The 24,444-nt window shown below is 39.3% G+C and overlaps 1 long non-coding RNA gene across 1 annotated transcript; it reads left to right on the forward strand.

Moving 5' to 3' along the window:
* The first annotated feature begins 2,018 nt into the window (after nucleotides 1–2,018).
* LOC107612345 (uncharacterized) lies at nucleotides 2,019–2,520 on the forward strand. Its single transcript, XR_001613707.3, has 3 exons — nucleotides 2,019–2,058; nucleotides 2,254–2,281; nucleotides 2,504–2,520. It is a non-coding gene; the product is annotated as an uncharacterized LOC107612345 (long non-coding RNA).
* Nucleotides 2,521–24,444: the final 21,924 nt, after the last annotated feature.

Here is a 24,444-nt window from a genome sequence, read left to right on the forward strand (position 1 = left end):
ACTTAGAGCTCTTTGTGGCATTAAGAGTAAGAGGAATATGGCCAGTGGTAAGAATTGTCCTGCAAGGTTCATTATGGTTGGAAGCTTTGAGTTTAAACGCAAAGGTTGGTGTAGAGCTCGCATATTTTTAGTTTTCAATGATTTAGATTTAGTTGAGAGGGAGATCTTCTCTCTCTCTCTTTGAGGATTTAGGATTTCTTCTTGTTTTAAGAGTAACTCTGGATCCCAGGTTTAATGTTCTTTTATTTTAGTTTTACTTCTATTTATTTACTCTAACATTTGAATTGATTATTATAATTTGATCTAAGAATTCTTCCATGTTACAGACTATTATTTGAATTAATGATAATTGAGGTATTTTCAGTTTATGATTATTCTCTTTGATTTAAGTTACCATTGCTTCCCATCTAAGGACATTTTTATTATTCCAGCAATTTTACTCTTTCCCCTTTTGGTTCTGGTTAAGAATTTATTTAGTAACTCAACAGTTATTAAACTCAACATAATTGATAATCGTTATCTTGCTAATTGAGCTGAACTTAAGTAATCCCAACCTTTTCTTAGGAAATAAATAGGATTCAAAGGTCAATTTAATTAGTCCCTTGACTTTCCTTGCCCTGGTACAAGTTGATCAAGTGGAGTTTAGATTCAACTTTCATTATAGTTGAGAGAGATAACTACGTTGGACCTCCAACTTCTCTTACCTTGCAAAAAGTTTGCTTTACAGTATTTAATTATTTTTAATTGCCAATTACTTTACCTGTCATTCAAATTACTTGCTTCTCATCTTCTAAACCCCGATTACAACCTCTATAGCCAATAATAAGAACATACTTCCTCGCAGTTCCTTGAGAAGACGACCTGAGGTTTGAATACTCGGTTAACAATTTCTAAAGGGGTTTGTTACTTGCGACACCCAAAATGTTTGTACGAAGGGATTTTTGTCGGTTTAGAGACTATATCTACAACGCAACTGTTTCTATGAATCTTTTTACTGGTAAAAATCCTCTCGTCACAGCACCGCCGAAGCCTTCCTCCCAGCACCATCCGGCAGCCAGCAGTGCACCACCCTGCCGTCACCCACAGCATCATTTCTAGCCACCCGAAGCACCATTTCTGGCCACCCATAGCAGTACAGCTGCGTTTCTGGCCACCCACAACACAGCGCAACACCGAGCCACCCAGCCACTGATTCAAGTCATATATGGAGCCTCCGGGTTAGGTATGTAATTTGGCTAATTTTTGTTTCATTATTGCTGATTGTTGTTCGTTGTTGTTCAATGTCCGTTTCAGTGTATATTTGTTGCTGGTTGTTGTTCATTGTTTACTTTATTTGTTGTTAAATTACTGAAATTGCTTCTGGTTGTTGTTCACTGTTCATTGTTCAATGTTCCATGTATTTGTTGTTGTGTTTTCGCTTCTGATTTTTTAATTATTATTGTTGTATTTTAATTTATTATTCAATGTATAAATTTAGTTGCTGTTGTGTTTCTGCTCTTGATTTTGTAAATTTAAAAATGATAATTCGTTGACTTGCTTCCCGAAAAGCTTCACATCGCTAGAAGTACTGAACTTTTCCATCCTTCACAATGATGTAAATTTTGTTTAACTTGAGAAGCTTGTTACTAGGTGCAAATCATTGAAGACTTTGAAGCTTAATAAGAGTATAACACTGGAACAGTTACAAAGGCTACTTTTTAGAGCTCCTCAGTTATGTGAGCTTGGTACTGGCTCATTTTCGCAACTGTGAAAATCTTAACACCCTTTCTGGATTATGGGTAGTTTACCCTTTTTGCCTGATGTTCCTTGTTATATAGTTTTTAATTTCTATTGAAGTTTCTACTACTAAAGACCTATGCGGCATGCTTTTCTTCTGAATTAATTCATATATTATTGTTGTTTTATTGCTGGTTCAGTGATTGTAAGTTCTTTTATCTGGTATAGCACAAGTCAGTTAATATTATGAGATACTGATTTTGATTTAATATTTCTGTGTTTTGCTGCTCTTGCTCCTGCAATTCATCCTGAAAGTTGGAATCCTATGTGGTCTGTTTCAAGGTTAGATTGATTTTAGTTATGATGTTTCATTATGTGATTTGTTTTTTAATCTATTCATTTAACTTTTGAATTGTGGTTATATGCTTTTACACAAGTAACCTGTATCTGAAAGTAGTTGTAGATGACTAGATGTTGGTTACTTTTCTATACAGCTTTCTAATGGTCTGTACTGAACTTTCTAATTTACGAATGCAGCATACTCACAGGGCTTCTTTCATTCATGGTGAGTGCCTTCTCTGTATTCTAATTAAATTCCTATTCCTTCCATTTCCTATCTTATTTCTTTGTTTGGAAGATAGTTGTCTTGGCTCACCAAATCAGAGTTATGGGGTAAAAAATGCAAGTTATTGTTCCTTTATAGCTTTAGTAGCTTGCAGTTGGTACCTTGCTATGTATAGAGATTTTCTTGCGAGTTTTTTATATCTGATGGACTTCATTCTTTCAGATGGACAACAGCCCAACCACTGGCAATGTAAACACCACAACCGCCGAGAAGCAGCGTTTAGCAAAATCTTCCCTTTCTTTCAATTGCAAGAAGTAGGTCTATTGCATCATCTCTTCACAAGTCACCATAGAATTTAGCAAGGTTTCTACAATTTGTCTTCCATTTTCTTTAATTGTAGTATTTGAATTCTTTTTGTCGTTAAATTTCATTGGATCAAGACTTGGTTAGCTATTGTGTATTTGTGTTTGTCGATTTCAATGTTATGACTTTGTGAAATAGTATGGTAGTATTTTTTTAATTGACTAAAAAAATCGAACAAATCGAACCAAACCAAACCGATTTTAAGTGGTTTGGTTTGGTTCGGATGGCTTAGATAAAAAAACCGAACCAAACCGAACCGCAGTTTAATTAAACGATTGGATCGGATGACTTTTCTCTCAAAAACTGAACCAAACCTCACCGCGAACACCCCTACTACTTGTGATGTATTTATGTGTAATTGTATATAACTGTTTTATCTGTTATTATTTGTGAATTGATTATAATTGATTTTGTTTATTAATTCAAATGTTTTAAAAAAAAAAGTACCTCACAAAATAACTACGTTTTTAACAACGAATCAGGCTCATATAATAAATAATAGATAATAATTAGGGAGACAAGTTGGTAGCGCTCAGTTTCTAGTATGATCATGACGTACCAGAAATTGGGTCGTTACAATTGCCAGAGTACTTCTTGCCCTTCCTCATGGGAAATACACCTCCTCAAGATCCCATCAGCACACTTTTTGAACAAATAGGGCTCATCCCAAATATAGTATTTAGCATCTTTGAGTAGCTTTCTCCTCATGTGTTTGTTGATGTTAGTTGGTAGCTCTCCAATAGCCTTGAAATTGGCTATGTCTGCAAACCAAGGAGCTTCTTGGATCATCATCAACTGCTCATCAGGGAAGCTCTCATTCACTGCAAATTGGTGTGCCTCATCTTCTTCTTGTGGGATTCTTGATAGGTGGTCAGCCACCTTGTTCTCTGCTCCACTCCTATCTTTAATTTCAATATCAAACTCTTGGAGTTGCAGGATCCACCTTATTAGTCTGGGCTTGGGCTCTTGGTTGGTAAGCAAATATTTGAGTGCTGCATGATCAATGAATACGATTACTTTAGAACCAATAAGATATGATCTAAACTTATCAAATGCAAAGATTATGGCAAGTAGTTCCTTCTCTGTAGTGGTATGGTTTCTTTGGTTCTTATTAAGGACTTTGCTGGCATAATAAATAACATGCACCAATTTGTCTCTCCTCTATCCTAAAACAGCACCAACAGCAAAGTCTGATGCATCACACATCAACTCAAAGGGTAGATCCCAGTAGTGTGGTGCTATGATAGGTGTAGAGGAAAGTTTGTTCTTAAGCTCATCAAAGGCTAGCATGCATTCCTTATCAAAAACAAAAGGTACATTAGAGACAAGCAGGTTACTTAGGGGTTTGGCAACTTTTGAAAAATCTCTAATGAACTTCCTATAGAAGCTAGCATGTCCTAGAAAACTTCTAAATGCCTTGACATTGCAAGGTGGTGGTAACTTTTCAATCACCTCCACCTTGGCCTTGTCCACCTCTATGCCTCTTTTTGGGATCTTGTGGCCAAGAACCACCCCCTCTGTGACCATAAAGTGGCACTTCTCCCAATTCAAAATGAGGTTGGTTTCTTGGCATCTCTTTAGCACCAAGGCTAAGTGGTGTAAGCAGTTAGAATATGAATCACCAAATACAGAGAAGTCATCCATAAACACTTCAATAAATCTTTCAATCATGTCTGAAAATATGGAGAGCATGCACCTTTGGAATGTTGCAAGTGCATTGCACAATCCAAAGGGCATTCTCCTTGGTGAACGAATTGTAAATCACACTTTTCACAATTCGTACCACTAACCAGCAAGTGCACTGGGTCGTCCAAGTAATACCTTATGTGAGTAAGGATCGATCCCACAGAGATTGTCGGCTTGAAGCAAGCTATGGTTATTTTGTAATTCTTAGTCAAGAAATTAATAATAAAAATGGTTGGGTTTATGAAGAGTAATTAACATAAAATAAATAATAATTGTTATGTAGTAATAGGGAACAGATTGAGGTTTTTGGAGATGTTCTGTCTTCTGAATCTCTGCTTTCCTACTGTCTTCTTCTTCACGTACGTAGGTTTCCTTCCATGGAAAGCTGTATGTTGGTGGATTACCATTGTCAATGGCTACCAGCCATCCTCTCAGTGAAAAGGGTCTATGTACATAGCTAATCATCTGTCGGTTCTCACTAATGTTGGAATAGGATCCATTGATCCTTTTGCACACTGTCACTGAGCCCAACATTCATGAGTTTGAAGCTCATCACAGTCATCCCTTCCTGGATCCTACTCGGAATACCACAGACAAAGTTTAGACTTTCCAGATCTTAGGAATGCTACCGATTAGTTCTAGCTTATTGGTGTGCAAAATCGTGATCATTCCTTCCTTGGTATCGGTGCTAAAAACTCAATACGCACGTTTATGTTCTTAATTCTGTTTCACAACTTCGTACAACTAACCAGCAAGTGCACTGGGTTGTCCAAGTAATAAACCTTACGTGAGTAAGGGTCGATCCCACGGAGATTGTCGGCTTGAAGCAAGCTATGGTCACCTTGTAAATCTCAGTCAGGTGGATTCAACTGATTTTATGAATTGATAAGTAAAAGATAAATAAAATATAAAATAGGATAGTGGTACTTATGTAATTCATTGGTGAGAATTTTAGATAAGCGAATAGAGATGCTTTCGTCCCTCTGAACCTCTGCTTTCCTGCTGTCTTCATCCAATCCTTCCTACTCCTTTCCATGGCAAGCTGTATGTTAGGCATCACCGTTGTCAATGGCCACCTGTCCTCTCAGTGAAAATGGTCCAATGCACTGTCACTGCATGGCTAATCATCTGTCGGTTCTCGATCATACTGGAATAGGATCCATTGATCCTTTTGCGTCTGTCACTACGCCCAGCACTCGCGAGTTTGAAGCTAATCACAGTCATTCAATCCATGAATCCTACTCGGAATACCACAGACAAGGTTTAGACTTTCTGGATTCTCAAGAATGGCCGTCCATGGGTTCTAACTTATACCACGAAGACACTAATAACTCGGATTCGGTCCCCTATATTAGATATCCAAGAGATATCCATTCAATTTAAGGTAGAACGGAAGTGGTTGTCAGGCACGCGTTCATAAGTTGAGAATGATGATGACTGTCACGATCATCACATCCATCATATTGAAGTGCGAATGAATATCTTAGAAGCGGAATAAGTTGAATTAAATAGAAAAACAGTAGTACTTTGCATTAATCTTTGAGGAACAGCAAAGCTCCACACCTTAATCTATGGTGTGTAGAAATTCTACCATTAAAATTACAAAAGTGATAAATGTTCAGGCATGGCCGAATGGCCAGCCCTCACAAAAGTCTAAGATAGCATAAAACTAATCAAAGATGATCCAAAAATAGTAAAAAGTCCTATTTATACTAGACTAGTTACTAGGGTTTACAGAAATGAGTAAATGATGCAGAAATCCACTTCCGGGGCCCACTTGGTGTGTGCTTGGGCTGAGCATTGAGCTTTACACGTGTAGAGGTCTTTCTTGGAGTTGAACACCAGTTTGTAACCTGTTTCTGGCGTTTAACTCCACTTTGCAACCTGTTTCTGGCATTTGACTCCATAATGCAGCATGGGACTGGCGTTCAACGCCAGTTTACGTCGTCTATCTTTAATGAAAGTATGAACTATTATATATTGCTGGAAAGCCCTGGATGTCTAATTTCCAACGCAATTGAGAGCGCACCATTTGGAGTTCTGTAGCTCCAGAAAAGCCTCTTTGAGTGCAGGGAGGTCAAAATCCAACAGCATCTGCAGTCCTTCTTCAACCTCTAAATCTGATTTTTGCTCAGGTCCCTCAATTTCAGCCAGAAAATACCTGAAATCACAGAAAAACACACAAACTCATAATCAGTCCAGAAATGTGATTTTTATTTAAAAACTAATAAAAATATACTAAAAATTAACTAAATCATACTGAAAACTATGTAAAAACAATGCCAAAAAGTGTATAAATTATCCGCTCATCACAACACCAAACTTAAATTGTTGCTTGTCCCCAAGCAACTGAAAATAAAATAGAATAGAAAGAAGAGAATATACTATAAATTCCAAAATATCAATGAAACTTAGCTCCAATCAAATGAGCGGGACTTGTAGCTTTTTGCCTCTTGAATAGTTTTGGCGTCTCACTTTATCCATTGAGGTTCAGAATGATTGGCATCTATAGGAACTTAGAATTCAGATAGTGTTATTGATTCTCCTAGTTCAGTATGTTGATTCTTGAACATAGCTACTTTATGAGTCTTGGCCGTGGCCCTAAGCACTTTGTTTTCCAGTATTACCACCGGATACATAAATGCCACAGACACATAACTGGGTGAACCTTTTCAGATTGTGACTCAGCTTTGCTAATGTCCCCAATTAGAGGTGTCCAGGGTTCTTAAGCACACTCTTCTTTTTGCTTTGGACCTTGACTTAACCGCTCAGTCTCAAGTTTTCACTTGACACCTTCACGCCACAAGCACATGGTTAGGGACAGCTTGGTTTAGCCACTTAGGCCAGGATTTTATTCCTTTAGGCCCTCCTATCCACTGATGCTCAAAGCCTTTGATCCTTTTTATTACCCTTGCCTTTTGGTTTTAAGGGCTACTGGCTTTTTGCTCTTGCCTTTTGGTTTTAAGAGCTTTTGGCTTTTTCTGCTTGCTTTTTCTTTTTTTCTTTCTATTTTTTTCGCCAATTTTTTTTTCGCAAGCTTTTGTATTCATGGCTTTTTCTTGCTTCAAGAATCATTTTTATGATTTTTCAGATTATCTAATAACATTTCTCCTATTCATCATTCTTTCAAGAGCTAACATATTTAACATTCATAAACAACAACTTCAAAAGACAGATGCACTGTTCAAGCGTTCATTCAAAAAATAAAAAGTATTGTCACCACATCAAAATAATTAAACTAGTTTCAAGGATGAATTCGAAACCATGTACTTCTTGTTCTTTTGTAATTAAAACATTTTTCATTTAAGAGAGGTGATGGATTCATAGGACATTCATAACTTTAAGGCATAGACACTTAAATACTAATGATCATGTAATAAAGACACAAACATAAATAAAACATAAGGCTCAAAAACCGAAAAACAGGAAAATAAATAAACAAGGAGATTAAGGAATGAATCCACCTTAGTGAGGGTGGCGTCTTCCTCTTCTTGAAGAACCAATGGTGCTTTTGAGCTCCTCTATGTCTCTTCCTTGTCTTTGTTGCTCCTCCCTCGTAGCTCTTTGATCTTCTCTAATTTCATGGAGGATGATGGAGTGCTCTTGGTGCTCCACCCTTAGTTGTCCCATGTTGGAACTTAATTCACCTAGGAAAGTGTTGATTTGTTCCCAGTAGTTTTGTGGAGGGAAGTGCATCCCTTGAGGCATCTCAGGGATTTCATAATGAGGAGTTTCCTCATGCTCATGTTGAGGTCCATGCTCTCTTGTTTGCTCCATCCTTTTCTTAGTGATGGGCTTATCCTCTTTAATGAGGATGTCTCCCTCTATGTCAATTCCAGCCGAATTGCAGAGGTGGCATATGAGGTGAGGAAAGGCTAACCTTGCCCAAGTGGAGGACTTGTCAGCTACCTTGTAAAGTTCTTGAGGTATAATCTCATGAACTTCCACCTCCTCTCCAATCATGATACTATGGATCATAATGGCCTGGTCTATAGTAACTTCAGACCTGTTACTAGTAGGAATGATTGAGCGTTGAATGAACTCTAGCCATCCCCTAGCCACTGGTTTGAGGTCATGCCTTCTTAGTTGAACCGGCTTGCCTCTTGAGTCAATTTTCCATTGAGCTCCTTCCTCACATATGTCTATGAGGACTTGGTCCAACCTTTGATCAAAGTTGACCCTTCTTGTGTAGGGGCGTGCATTTTCTTCCATCATTGGCAAGTTGAACGCCAGCCTTACATTTTCCGGACTGAAATCAAAGTATTTTCCCCGAACCATAGTAAGCTAATGCTTTGGATTTGGGTTCACACTTTGATCATGGTTCCTTGTGATCCATGCGTTTGCATAGAACTCTTGAACCATTAGGATCCCGACTTGTTGAATGGGGTTGGTGAGAACTTCCCAACCTCTTCTTTGGATTTCAAGACGGATCTCCGGATACTCATTCTTTTTGAGTTTAAAAGGAACCTCAGGGATCACTTTCTTTTTGGCCACAACTTCATAGAAGTGGTCTTGATGGACCTTAGTGATGAATCTCTCCATCTCCCATGACTCAGAGGTGGAAGCAATTGCCTTTCCTTTCCTCTTTCTAGAGGTTTCTCTGGCCTTAGGTGCCATGAATGGTTATGGAAAAACAAAAAGCTATGCTTTTACCACACCAAACTTAAAATGGTTGCTCATCCCCGAGCAAAAGAAGAAAGAAAGAAGTAGAAGAAGAAGAAAAATGGAGGAGAGGGAGAGAGAGATGGTTTCAGCCAAGGGGAAGAAGAGTGGGTTTTGTTGTGTGAAAATGAAGAGGGAATGAGGGTTTTATATAGGAGTGGGGAGGGGTTTAGGGTTCGGCCATTTAGGGTTGGATTTGGGAGGGAAATTATTTTGAATTTAAAGATAGGTGGGGTTTTTGGGGAAGAGAGGATGGATGTGATTGGTGAAGAGGTGATGGGGAAGAGTGATTGAGTTGATTGGTGAGGGGTATTTGGGGAAGAGAGTTATGGAAAGGTGTGAAGAGGAGAGAAGAAGTAGGTGGGGATCCTGTGGGGTCCACAGATCCTGAGAGAATCCTGTGGGGTCCACAGATCCAGAAGTGTTTGAGGATTTCTCATCCCTGCACCTTTTAGATGTGTAAAACGCCCTATATATGCAATCCTGGCATTTAACGCTAGACTGCAGCATGTTTCTGGCATTAAACGCCACTTCCTTGCTTGTTTTGGGCGTTTAACGCCAGTCTATAGCATGTTTCTGGTGTTGAACGCCAGTATGGTGCATGTTTCTGGCGTTAAACGCCAATCTGATGCTTGTTTCTGGCATTTAACGCTAGCTTTCCTCTAGGTGCAATCCTGGCGTTTAAACGCCAGACTGCTGCTTATTTCTGGCGTTTAACGCCAGTTTCATGCTCTGTTCTGGTGTTAAACGCCAGCCAAATGCTCCTTACTAGTGTTTAAACGCCAGTAAGCCCTTCCTCCAGGGTGTGCTATTTTCAATGCTGTTTTTCATTCTGTTTTTGATTTTTCAGTAGTTTTTGTGACTCCACATGATCATCAACCTAATAAAACATGAAATAACAAAGAGAAAATAAAATAAAAATGATTAAATAACATTGGGTTGCCTCCCAACAAGCGCTTCTTTAATGTCAATAGCTTCGCAGTGAGCTCTCATGGAGCCTCACAGATAATCAGAGCAAGGTTGGGACCTCCCAACACCAAACTTAGAGTTTGGTTGTGGGGGTTTAACACCAAACTTAGAGTTTGGTTGTGGCCTCCCAACACCAAACTTAGAGTTTGACTGTGGGGGCTTTGGTTGACTCTGTAGTGAGAGAAGCTTTTCATGCTTCTTCTCCATGGTTACAGAAGGAGATCCTTGAGTTTTAAACACAAGGTAGTCCTCATTCAGTTGAAGAACTAACTCTCCTCTGTCCACATTAATCACAGCTCTTGTTGTGGCTAGGAAGGGTCTTCCAAGGATGAAGGATTCATCCTCATTCTTTCCAGTGTCTAGGATTATGAAATCAGCAGGGATGTAAAGGCCTTCAACATTTACTAACACGTCCTTTACTAGTCTATAAGCCTGTTTTCTTGAGTTATCTGCCATCTCTAATGAGATTCTGGCAGCTTGCTGACGTCGGAGGTTTTTGCTAGTAAAGAATTTCATAAAAATAGTCGCGTTGTAGATATAGTCTCTAAACCAACAAAAATCCCCTTCGTACAAACGTTTTGGTTGTCACAAGTAACAAACCCCTTAAAAATTGATAACCAAAGTATTTAAACCTCGGGTCATCTTCTCAAGGAACTGCAGGGCAGTATGTTCTTATTATTGGATGTAAAGGTTGTAAATCGGGGTTGAGAGTGAGGAATAAATATGACAAATAATTTAAATGGCAGTCAAAATAAATAAATACTGTAAAGCAAACTTTTGGCAAGGTATGAGAAATTGGAGGTCCTATCCTAGTTATCCTTATCAATGATGATGAGAATTGAATCTTAATTCCACTTTGTTAACCTTTACTAAGATAAAGGAAGGTCAAGGGATTAATTGGTTTGATCTTCGGATCCTATTTATTTCCTAAGAAAAGATTGGGATTATTGAAGTTCAATTCAATTAACAAAGATAACAATTATCAATCATGTTGAGTTTGATAACTCCTGAGTTACTAATTTCTTAACCAAAACCAAAAGAAAAAAAGTAAATCTACTGGAATAAAAATGTCTTCAGAGTAAAAGCAATAATAGCATAAATAAAAGAAAGCAATATTAAACTGAAATACCTCAAATAGCATTAATTCAAAAGAGTAATCTGTAACATGGAAGAATTCATAAATCAAATTGCAAAGTAAATAATCATCTAAAGTAATGGGATGAACAAAAGTGAAAGGGAAGCTTAAAGTAAAGGAACAATAAACCTGGGATCGAGAGTTACTCCTAAAGAGAGAAATCCTAAATCCTAATCCTAAAAGAGAGAGAGAATCTCTCTCTAAACTAAATCTAAATCATGAAAAGTAACTAATTGGTGAGCTCTCCTCGAATGGATGCATTCCCTCACTTCATAACCTCTGGTCTATGCCTTCTGGACTTGGATTTGGGCCAAAAAGGGCTTCAGAAATCGCTGGGAGCATTTTCTACAATTTCTGGTGCGTGGCCTCTGTCACGCGTCCGCGTGGGCCACGCGGTCGCGTCATTCGGAGCTTTCTTGTCACGCGGTCGCGTCAGTCATACGGCCGCGTCATATGTGTTTTGCTTAAGGCGCGCGGTCGCGTTAGTCATGCAGCCACGTCGCTGTTGATTCGCGTTTGGCATGCGTCCGCGTCGCCCATGCGATCGCGTGGATGTCAGTTTCTCCAAAAACTCTGTTTTGTGCTTTCCTTCCATTTTTTTGTATGTTTTCTTTCCATCCTTTGAGTCATTCCTGCCTTAGAAGATCTGAAACTACTCAACACACTAATCACGGCATCGAATGATAATAAGGGTAATTAAAATAATTAATTTTAAAGCATAGGAAACATGTTTTTCACATACATCACATAATAAGAAAGGGAAAGTAAAACCATGCAATTAACATGAATAAGTGGTTGAAGGATTGAATAAATCACTCAAACTAAGCACAAAATATATCATAAAATATGGGTTTATCAACCCCCCCCCCCCACACTTAAGCAATAGCATGTCCTCATGCTAAATCCAAGGTAAAAAGTAAGGTTAAAGTGGTGGAATGTCATGCAATGCAATCTAATCTAAATGCAACTACCTAGGTGAATGATGCATCATGCAATTCTAATTTTCATTCACTTGAATATAAAGCTTGCATGTAGTTAAATTAATTCACATTCTCAAGGAGTCATGTATATATATATAGCCAAGCCTTAGATAGTGATAAAGTGCCTTTACAATTGAGATGGGAGAGAAAAATATTTTAAAAAAAACTTGCAAGACAATTAATAATTTAAGCAGAGATATATGTTAATGAGCTATTGAACCCTCACTGGATTTTGTGTTTACTCTCTAATCACTCAGTGTTTATTGGGTTAATCACTCTATTCTTCTTTTTATTCTTTCTTTCTATAACTTTGTTCTTCATCTAACCAATCAACAATTATAGAATATAGACATACAAAAGTTATGAGGTCTTTAATAAGGTTGTAATGGGGCCAAGGTAAAGGTAAGGGTATATGTATAAGACTAAGTGAGCTAATAAGTGAATCCTTAATTAGACTAAGATCTCAGCTAACATACATACTTTTTAAATCAAAGCTTCTTTACCTATTTTCCATATTTTCTCACTTTTGATGTTACATGCTCATATCTCAATATTTATTTTTTTATCCCATGTGCATTGCTTTATTTCATAATTGGGGAATTCTTTTTGTGTCCCCTTTATTCATAACACTTTTTTTTTAATGCACATGGTAATTCAATTATTTTGATTTTACATGAGCATGCTTCCCAAAACTTTTTATTTGAGTTATTTTATTCCTTTTCAACTTTTCTACCTTTTGTTTTTATCATCCATGTTCCCAATAGGTTTTCCCACATTTAAACCATACATACTTCCTATCTTAAGCTAACCAAGGATTCAACTTGGGATTTTTATTGTCTTTCTGCTTAAGGCTAGTAATGTGGCTGATAGAATAAAAGGGGATTTAAAGGCTCAAGGGGCTAACAAGGGTGATGTAAAGGGTAGGCTATTTTGGGATAAGTGAGCAAAAATCAAACAATGGCCTCAATCACTCTTTTGGTATGCATCTATATTCTATAATCGGACATATAGATTAAAACAAAGTAAAGAACATCAGAATATAAAAGAAGGGCGGAACACACAGGAATAAAATTTATGGTTTAAATGTAACCATACAATTAAGCTCAAAACTCACAGGCTATGTGTTCTCTAGCTCAAAAATCATTTATCAATTATGTATGTCATGCAGGTTTAGTTAAAAATTCCTATTATTCTCAATGTAAAACTTAAGGTGGCTTTAAAGTTCTAGTGTATCTCCTTGATGAAATGTTGTTTAATTAACTAACATGTAATGCTATATATACAAGGTGTGGGTTGTTTTGATTCTGTTAAAGTCTCTAGTTTACTTCCTTTTTCTTTTCAATCTATTCCGAGTTATCTTATGCTAAAAAGGGTAAACTATACTAATCAATCCACAATTTCTAGAACTAATAAGTTAGAATTGCAACTAAACTAAGTGGCTAAAATATGAACTAAGAATGCAAAATACAGAAATCGAGTATAAATACATGAAAATAGCAATGTATAAGTACTGCAAAATAGAAATAAAAAGAAAAATACAAAAAATAGCAAAATAAATAAAAAGAGTATGTAGTGGTTCACCAAAAAAAGAATGCCAGAGATGGTGACCTCCCCACACTGAAAATGTAGCATCGTCCCTGATGCTCAGTCATGCAGGGTGTGAAGGGGTGTCATCACTGGAAGGATGGGTAGCTGGGGTCTCTGAGGTGGTGATCTGAGGGTCTGACTGCTGTGGAGGAGGTGCTGACTGAAGAGGGATTTCAGGGTCTACCGCCTGAATCTGAGGTGGAGCCTCCTGCTGGTGGGCTGCCTGCTGGGTGCCTGCCTGCGCTGCCTCCTGCTGTGGATGAGTCACAGCCTCGGACGCATCCGCCTCCTCCTCAGATGCCTCAGATGGTGTGTCAGGCTCGGAGGGGATGTCGCCAGATCGTATCATCAGCTTCAGGTGCTCATAGCGTCGCTTGTTGTGATGCTCTATCTGGTCAAGCCATCGAAACAGGCGGTGCACTAGATGATAGATGGGCTCTGGGGCAGGTGGAGGTGCAGTGGTGGTGGAAGGTGTAGCTATAGAGGAGGAGGGGCCGGCAGATCGGGTGGCAGTGTCACCAGGAGCAGTGAGGAATGGAGGTCTGTAGCCCAAGGCCAGAAAGTTCCTGCTGTGCGGGATAATCTTCTTGCATTCTGCAGCAGGTGGCCTCTCATCAGCATCCTCCCAAGGCCCGTCAACTCGACGGCCTAACTGTGTGATAAAATATGGAAAGGGAAGAGTGCCTCGGACGTGGACCCTGGCCATGTAGAACCGGATAAAGCGTGGCAGGTACAGGTCCTTACCCTCCATCACACAGCATAGGAGGGTGATCATAGCGGCAGGTATATCGGTCTCGTGAGTACTCGGCATAATAAAGTTGCTAAGTATCTGATGCCACAGCCAAGCCTCATCATTCAAGTATGCCCGCTTGATTCCCTTGGGCATGGTGGTGTTCTGATCCATAATCCAAGGAATGGTCGGGTCAAGGGCTATCCGGGCCTTTACTGCATCTCAATCAAACTTCATAAAGCGCATGTCTTCCTCAGCTTTCTGATAACCATCTGGCTAATCATATTTAGGCAGAAGCTTCAGAACATCTTAAATTGCCTCTTTAGTGACCAGAATCTGCTTCCCCCTAAGGTTCACTGCATCTAGGGAAGTCTTGAAGTAATTGCAGCAGAATTTCCTTACCCAAGACGCATTGACCTCAGTCAGGGGTCTCTCCACGAAGAACCAGCCTCTTTGTTTGATCTGGTTAGAGGTGTATTGCTGGAGTTCTTCTGGGATCTTCAAGGTCCTTTCCAGGTATAGGTTCCTAGAGGTTGCAAACACCGGATACTTTAGCTCGCAGTATTGGTTTGCAAATTTTATTGGATCAGTGGCAGGAAGCAGTTGGTCAGCCTTCTCCTGCGGGGTAAAGTTTTTCTCCCGCAAGGAGGCATCATGCATGAGATCTATGATAGACATAGAGGCTTCTCCTCTTTTTTGTTTGCCAGTGGTAGCCTTTCCTTTTCCCTTTCTCTGAGAATCTGACATCCTGAAAAATAGAAAACCAGGATATAATAAAAATAGGAAAACAAATAGGCAAAATAGGCAAAAGAAACACAAAGTGGCAAAGGATAATTAGAATGAGGTAAATGAGTTAAGTAAATGTGCATTAAGGATTGTATAGGAGTTAAAAGTTCGAAAGGACAAATTCACAATCCAAAATGTAATAGAAGGCATGTTAAGTAGGAAAAATTATCAGTATGCCAGGGTTAGAGGGTTAAAAGAAAGTGAAAAACCAGAAAAAGATTTTAAAAGGTTAGTTTGGTTAGAATTAAAAAAAATTTTTAGGAAATTAGAATTAGTGAGTTAATGAAAAATGGGTTAAGGTAAGTGGCATAAGGATAAGTTTCTAAGTAACAAGCATTCATAATTAAAAGCGATAGGTAACTCATAACCAAACAAGGAAAACAGGTTGATGATGATTCAAATAGATATAGAAATAGCAAGAATTGGAATCAAACATAAAAAATGCAATATAGGAACCAGGAAATCAAAGAGAATAAGAATGCATGCCTGGCATTCATGAATGGGTTTGGGTAAGGCAGAGGAAAGTAGATTTCGAAATGCCAAAACCAAAACATGAATGAAAACATTTTACATAAATTTGGGCAGCATTCCGGCTAAAATTGGATTGTCTCAGAAAATAAACAGCAGTCAAATAGTTCATATGAAATAAAATTAAAGCTTGCAATTACATATAAGGAATATAAACATGAAAATTCAATGTAAAGAGCAGCATGAAACAAAAAATCACAGCATGTGAACATGATCACAGCAACAGCAGAATTGCGAAAATAATAAAACAAGAAATATGAACAGCGCAATTAAACAGACCTAAATCCACTAACCACATCCTAGGCTACCTAACAACCTAAAATCCACTACAACATGCATATCTAAATAGCCTAAAGATGAACAAAATCAGAGAAAAAAGAATTAAATACGACTGGATAGAAGGGTGGTGTGCTGCGGAACCTGGAAGGCGAATGAAGGAGAGTGGGGCAGAAAGGTGGCTGGGGGTGGTGGTGACGGCGTCTGGCGCGACGGAGAAGGGCGGCGCGGCGGCGGTGATGCTGTTCGGAGGGCAGGGAGGAAAAGTAGGGGTAATAGGGGTAGGGGGTAGGGTAGGGAAGGGGGTGTGGGTGGATGTTGCTGGGCAGGGTGGCGGTGACGGCGGGTGGTGGTTGCGAAGGGGGCAGTGGCGGAGGGAGGGGAAGAAGAAAAAAGAAGAAGAAAGAAGGGGGAGGAGGAAGGGGGGGTCGGTGGCGGCGGCGTCTGGGGGTGACGGTGATGGTGGCTGGATGGTGGTGGTTGGATTGGAGGGGAAGAGAGGGAGGAGAGGGTTTCAGGTGGGGGGGGAGCGCGACTGATAGGGTTCGCGTGGTTGGGGGTTATAAATTTGAATCCACGCGGCCGCGTGGGGCACGCGGTCGCGTGGCTCGAGCGAAATAGGGGGTGACGCAATCGCGTGGGTGACGCAATCGCATGGAGGGCAAAAAAGATTGAATGACTCGATCGCATGGGGCATGCGATCGCGTCGCTGGGATTTGTGCTAAACACACGAATCCAGCGTCGTTTTAGCGCAACTCTCTGTCTCCTTCTGGGGTGTTGTGCAATCCATGCGACGCGATTGCGTGGTTCACGCGGTCGCGTGGGATTGGTTGTGTGCAAGTGACGCGATCGCATGGGTGACGCGATCGCGTGGGTCATTTGTGCGAAACGCACAATGGCCGCACGATTCCAGCCTAACTTTCTGGGCGTTGGATCTTTACGCCAATCTCCAGATCACGCGGCCGCGTGGATGATGGGGTCGCGTGGGAAGTGTATTTTCGCCATTTGACGTGATCGCATGGATGATGCGGTCGCGTCGCGCACCTATTTTTTTTATGCACAATGCAGAATGCAATGCTTAATGTGAATGCTATGCATTATTCCAGGTTCAATATTATAAAATAAAATAAAACTTGAAGACAAACAAAACGAAATAAAAATTGAAAAATGAACAATCATACCATGGTGGGTTGTCTCCCACCTAGCACTTTTAGTTAAAGTCCTTAAGTTGGACATTGGAGGGGCTTCCTGTTATGGCGGCTTATGTTTAAATTCATCCAAAAATCTCCACCAATGCTTGGAATGCCAATAGCCTCCGGGGTCCCAAACTAGGCATGTAAAGCTCCTGAGTAGCTTCAAACAAATTTTTAGGCTCCCGGAATGACGAATGTCGGAATAGATTCCAGGATCCCAAACTTTGCTTTTAAATCCGCCTCCGTCTTGATCTATACTTTTCCATCCGGGTGGTTTAGAAAGTAGATTCTCACCATGGTGACCAAACATTTTCTGAGATCCATTCAATTGAACATGATACCAATCCGTGCACTTCAAGTTGAAGCGTGGAACCTTATTGAACCTTGTGCACCAGCTCTGAGCACGAGCCATTTCCATCTTACTCTTAAAGCCGCAGAGAGCTCTAAGCTGGCCATCTGTTTCAAGCAAACCGTATTCAAGTGAAAAAGTAAAGTTAAAGGTCAAGGATTGTACCCACTTGGAGCTTGTATTAGGTGGTATTGGCCATGGGGTAGGTGGTTCTAGTGGTTCTGTGAGTTTTACTCCTTTGTGCTCTTCTGTGAAATTCTCTACTTCTTTGCAAGAATCTTCAAATGCATCTGTGTCCTGGTCAAAGTCTTCTATTTCTTCCTCATCACTTGAGTCATAGACTGGAGGTTGAGAGAAATCTACCTCTGCATCATCTTCGTATTCACTTGGGGAAGATTCTTCGATCTCAGAGAATTTACTTGCGGATGCAAGTTCATTACTAAGAGAACTTGACTTGTGACTATCATCATCAAGGGAATTTGTGTCCTGGGTTATTCCGTCTAGTTCCTCATAAACGACTTGCCTTGGGGATTGTGCGTTGTCCTCCTTAGCATCAACTGTAACGTCCTTGACGGAGTTCTCCTCAGCTCTGAATTCCCATGGAGGTTCAGCGTCTCCTAGATCTTCAACCAACTCTTCTTCTTGCGTAATGACAGCTTCGTCTACTTGTTCTAGTATAAATTCATTCTCTGTCTTGTCCACTGGAGTTTCTAGTATCTCCTTCATGCTACGCTCTTCGTTAGATTGTCCACATGGGGCTGTGGTTGGTCCTTGAATGTTCGAACGTCTAGAAGCTAATTGAATTACTGCTTGCTCCAGTTGTCGACTGGTTATTTGAAGTTTATTTACTGTTTCCTTGAGGCGAATCTCTGATTCTCGGGGTGATAGATTTGGACATGAAACATGAGGAAGTGGTGGTGCTTGGGAGTGATTGGATTGGAATCGGGGTAAGTGAGGATCATATGGTGGCGAATGGTGAAGAGAAGCTTGTGAGTGTGGTGGTTCGAGGTTATGTTGAGAGGATGGTCTATAAGCACGGCGGGGTGGGGCTTGTTGGTAGTTACAAGGTTGTCCACCAAATCTAACAGCTGGGTATGCATTGTAGAATGGTCGTTGTCCATGATATCTTGGAGGGTGTTGTTGCCTAAAGGGTTGATTAGATCCTCTTGGCTCCATCCATCCTTGATTGGTCTGACCTTGACGCATATTCCTGCTGTAACTTCTATTTCCTTCAATAAAGTTAGAACCAAACTCAAAGCGAGAAGGGTGAGAGTTCATAGCAGCAAATAAAATTAAAAAGGAAAAACAGAAATAAATAAACAAGTAAAAGAAAAATATTTACAATAACCAATAATAAGACACACGTTAGCAGTTCCCCGGCAACGGTGCCATTTTTGACGTCGGAGGTTTTTGCCAGTAAAGAATTTCATAAAAACAGTCGCGTTGTAGATATAGTCTCTAAACCAACAAAAATCCCCTTCGTACAAACATTTTGGTTGTCACAAGTAACAAACCCCTTAAAAATTGATAACCGAAGTATTTAAACCTCGGGTTGTCTTCTCAAGGAACTGCAGGGAAGTATGTTCTTATTATTGGATGTAAAGGTTGTAAATCGGGGTTGAGAGTGAGGAATAAATATGACAAATAATTTAAATGGCAGTCAAAATAAATAAATACTGTAAAGCAAACTTTTGGCAAGGTATGAGAAATTGGAGGTCCTATCCTAGTTATCCTTATCAATGATGATGAGAATTGAATCTTAATTCTACTTTGTTAACCTTTACTAAGTTAAAGGAAGGTCCAGGGATTAATTGGTTTGATCTTCGGATCCTATTTATTTCCTAAGAAAAGATTGGGATTATTGAAGTTCAATTCAATTAACAAAGATAACAATTATCAATCATGTTGAGTTTGATAACTCCTGAGTTACTAATTTCTTAACCAAAACCAAAAGGAGAAAAGTAAATCTACTGGAATAAAAATGTCTTCAGAGTAAAAGCAATAATAGCATAAATAAAAGAACGCAATATTAAACTGAAATACCTCAAATAGCATTAATTCAAAAGAGTAATCTGTAACATGGAAGAATTCATAAATCAAATTGCAAAGTAAATAATCATCTAAAGTAATGGGATGAACAAAAGTGAAAGGGAAGCTTAAAGTAAAGGAACATTAAACCTGGGATCGAGAGTTACTCCTAAAGAGAGAAATCCTAAATCCTAATCCTAAAAGAGAGAGAGAATCTCTCTCTAAACTAAATCTAAATCATGAAAAGTAACTAATTGGCGAGCTCTCCTCGAATGGATGTATTCCCTCACTTCATAACCTCTGGTCTATGCCTTCTGGACTTGGATTTGGCCCAAAAAAGGCTTCAGAAATCGCTGGGAGCATTTTCTGTAATTTCTGGTGCGTGGCCTCTGTCACGCATCCGCGTGGGTCATGCGGTCGCGTCATTCGGAGCTTTTCTTGTCACGCAATCGCGTCAGTCATGCGGCCGCGTCATATGTGTTTTGCTTAAGGCGCGCGGTCGCGTTAGTCATGCGGCCACGTCGCTGTTGATTCGCGCTTGGCATGCGTCCGCGTCGCCCATGCGATCGCGTGTATGCCAGTTTCTCCAAAAACTCTGTTTTGTGCTTTCCTTCCATTTTTTTGTATGTTTCCTTTCCATCCTTTGAGTCATTCTTGCCTTAGAAGATTTGAAACTACTCAACACACTAATCACGGCATCGAATGATAATAAGGGTAATTAAAATAATTAATTTTAAAGCATAGGAAACATGTTTTTCACATACATCACATAATAAGGAAGGGAAAGTAAAACCATGCAATTAACATGAATAAGTGGGTGAAGGATTGAATAAATCACTCAAACTAAGCACAAAATATATCATAAAATATGGGTTTATCAACCTCCCTACACTTAAACAATAGCATGTCCTCATGCTAAATCCAAGGTAAAAAGTAAGGTTAAAGTGGTGGAATGTCATGCAATGCAATCTAATCTAAATGCAACTACCTAGGTGAATGATGCATCATGCAATTCTAATTTTCATTCACTTGAATATAAAGCTTGCATGTAGTTAAATTAATTCACATTCTCAAGGAGTCATGTATATATATATATATAGCCAAGCCTTAGATAGTGATAAAGTGCCTTTACAATTGAGATGGGAGAGAAAAATATTTTAAAAAAAACTTGCAAGACAATTAATAATTTAAGCAGAGATATATGTTAATGAGCTATTGAACCCTCACTAGATTTTGTGTTTACTCTCTAATCACTCAGTGTTTATTCGGTTAATCACTCTATTCTTCTTTTTATTCTTTCTTTCTATAACTTTGTTCTTCATCTAACCAATCAACAATTATAGAATATAGACATACAAAAGTCATGAGGTCTTTAGTAAGGTTGTAATGGGGCCAAGGTAAAGGTAAGGGTATATGTATAAGACTAAGTGAGCTAATAAGTGAATCCTTAATTAGACTAAGATCTCAGCTAACATACATACTTTTTAAATCAAAGCTTCTTTACCTATTTTCCATATTTTCTCACTTTTGATGTTACATGCTCATATCTCAATATTTATTTTTTTATCCCATGTGCATTGCTTTATTTCATAATTGGAGAATTCTTTTTGTGTCCCTTTTATTCATAACACTTTTTTTTAATGCACATGGTAATTCAATTATTTTGATTTTACATGAGCCTGCTTCCCAAAACTTTTTATTTGAGTAATTTTATTCCTTTTCAACTTTTCTACCTTTTGTTTTTATCATCCATGTTCCCAATAGGTTTTCCCACATTTAAACCATACATACTTCCTATCTTAAGCTAACCAAGGATTCAACTTGGGATTTTTATTTTGTCTTTCTGCTTAAGGCTAGTGACGTGGCTGATAGAATAAAAGGGGATTTAAAGGCTCAAGGGGCTAACAAGGGTGATGTAAAGGGTAGGCTATTTTGGGATAAGTGAGCAAAAATCAAACAATGACCTCAATCACTCTTTTGGTATGCATCTATATTCTATAATCGGACATATAGATTAAAACAAAGTAAAGAACATCAAGATATAAAAGAAGGGTGGAACACACAGGAATAAAATTTATGGTTTGAATGTAACCATACAATTAAGCTCAAAACTCACAAGCTATGTATTCTCTAGCTCAAAAATCATTTATCAATTATGTATGTCATGCAGGTTTAGTTAAAAATTTCCATTATTCTCAATGTAAAACTTAAGGTGGCTTTAAAGTTCTAGTGTTTCTCCTTGACGAAATGTTGTATAATTAACTAACATGTAATACTATATATACAAGGTGTGGGTTATTTTGATTCTGTTAAAGTCTCTAGTTTACTTCCTTTTTCTTTTCAATCTATTCCGAGTTATCTTATGCTAAAAAGGGTAAACTATACTAATCAATCCACAATTTCTATAACTAATAAGTTAGAATTGCAACTAAACTAAGTGGCTAAAATATGAACTAAGAATGCAAAATGCAGAAATAGAGTATAAATACATGAAAATAGCAATGTATAAGTACTGCAAAATAGAAATAAAAAGAAAAATATAGAAAAATAGCAAAATAAATAAAAAGAGTATGTAGTGGTTCACCAAAAAAAGAACGCCAGAGATGGCGACCTCCCCACACTTAAAATGTAGCATCGTCCCTGATGCTCAGTCATGCAGGGTGTGAAGGGGTGTCATCACTGGAAGGATGGGTATCTGGGGTCTCTGAGGTGGTGATCTGAGGGTCTGACTGCTGTGGAGGAGGTGCTGACTGAAGAGGGATCTCAGGGTCTACAGCCTGAATCTGAGGCAGAGCCTCCTGCTGGTGGGCTGCCTGCTGGGTGCCTGCCTGCGTTACCTCCTGCTGTGGATGAGTCGCAGCCTCGAGCGCATCCGCCTCCTCCTCAGATGCCTCGGATGGTGTGTCAGGCTCGGAGGGGATGTCGCCAGATCGTATCATCAGCTTCAGGTGCTCATAGCGTTGCTTGTTGTGACGCTCCATCTGGTCAAGCCGTCGAAACAGGCGGTGCACTAGATGATAGATGGGCTCTGGGGCAGGTGGAGGTGCAGTGGTGGTGGAAGGTGTAGCTATAGAGGAGGAGGGGCCGGCAGATGGGGTGGCAGTGTCACCAGGAGCAGTGAGGACTAGAGGTCTGTAGCCCAAGGCCAGAAAGTTCCTACTGTGCGGGATAATCTTCTTGCATTCTGTAGCAGGTGGCCTCTCATCAGCATCCTCCCAAGGCCCGTCAGCTCGACGGCCTCGCTGTGTGATCAAATATAGAAAGGGAAGAGTGCCTCGGACGTGGACCCTGGCCATGTAAAACCGGATAAAGCGTGGCAGGTACAGGTCCTTACCCTCCATCACACACCATAGGAGGGTGATTATAGCGGCAGGTATATCGGTCTCGTGAGTACTCGGCATGCTAAGTATCTGATGCCACAGCCGAGCCTCATCATTCAAGTATGCCCGCTTGATTCCCTTGGGCATGGTGGTGTTCTGACCCATAATCCAAGGAACGGTCGGGTCAAAGGCTATCCGGGCCTTTACTGCATCCCAATCAAACTTCATAAAGCGCATGTCTTCCTCAGCTTTCTGATAACCATCTGGCTGATCAGATTTAGGCAGAAGCTTCAGAACATCTTCAATTGCCTCTTTAGTGACCAGAATCTGCTTCCCCCTAAGGTTCACTACATCTAGGGAAGTCTTGAAGTAATTGCAGTAGAATTCCCTTACCCAAGATGCCTTGACCTCAGTCAGGGGTCTCTCCAGGAAGAACCAGCCTCTTTGTTTGATCTGGTTAGAGGTGTATTGCTGGAGTTCTTCTGGGATCTTTAAAGTCCTTTACAGGTATAGGTTCCTAGAGGTTGCAAACACCGGATACATTAGCTCACAGTATCAGTTTGCAAATTTTATTGGATCAGTGGCAGGAAGCAGTTGGTCAGCCTTCTCCTGCGGGGTAAAGTTTTTCTCCCACAAGGAGGCATCATGCATGAGATCTATGATAGACATAGAGGCTTCTCCTCTTTTTTGTTTGCCAGTGGTAGCCTTTTCTTTTCCCTTTCTCTAAGAATCTGACATCCTGAAAAACAGAAAACCAGGATATAATAAAAATAGGAAAACAAATAGGCAAATAGGCAAAAGAAACATAAAGTGGCAAAGGATAATTAGAATGAGGTAAATGAGTTAAGTAAATGTGCATTAAGGATTGTATAGGAGTTAAAAGTTCGAAAGGACAAATTCACAATCCAAAATGTAATAGAAGGCATGTTAAGTAGGAAAAATTATCAGTATGCCATGGTTAGAGGGTTAAAAGAAAGTGAAAAACTAGAAAAAGATTTTAAAAGGTTAGTTTGGTTAGAATTAAAAAAAAATTTCAGGAAATTAGAATTAGTGAGTTAATGAAAAATGGGTTAAGGTAAGTGGCATAAGGATAATTTTCTAAGTAACAAGCATTCATAATTAAAAGCGATAGGTAACTCATAACCAAACAAGGAAAACAGGTTGATGATGATTCAAATAGATATAGAAATAGCAAGAATTGGAATCAAACATCAAAAATGCAATATAGGAACCAGAAAATCAAAGAGAATAAGAATGCATGCTTGGCATTCATGAATGGGTTTGGGTAAGGCAGAGGAAAGTAGATTTTAAAATGCCAAAACCAAAACATGAATGAAAACATTTTACAGAAATTTGGGCAGCATTCCGGCTAAAATTGAATTGTCCCGGAAAATAAACAGCAGTCAAATAGTTCATATGAAATAAAATTAAAGCTTGCAATTACATATAAGGAATATAAACATGAAAATTCAATGTAAAGAGCAGCATGAAACAAAAAATCACAGCATATGAACATGATCACAGCAACAGCAAAATTGCGAAAATAATAAAACAAGAAACATGAACAGCGC

Source organism: Arachis ipaensis, chromosome B8 (assembly GCF_059453495.1).
Source record: "Arachis ipaensis isolate K30076 ecotype BB chromosome B8, ASM5945349v1, whole genome shotgun sequence".
NCBI lineage: Eukaryota > Viridiplantae > Streptophyta > Magnoliopsida > Fabales > Fabaceae > Arachis > Arachis ipaensis.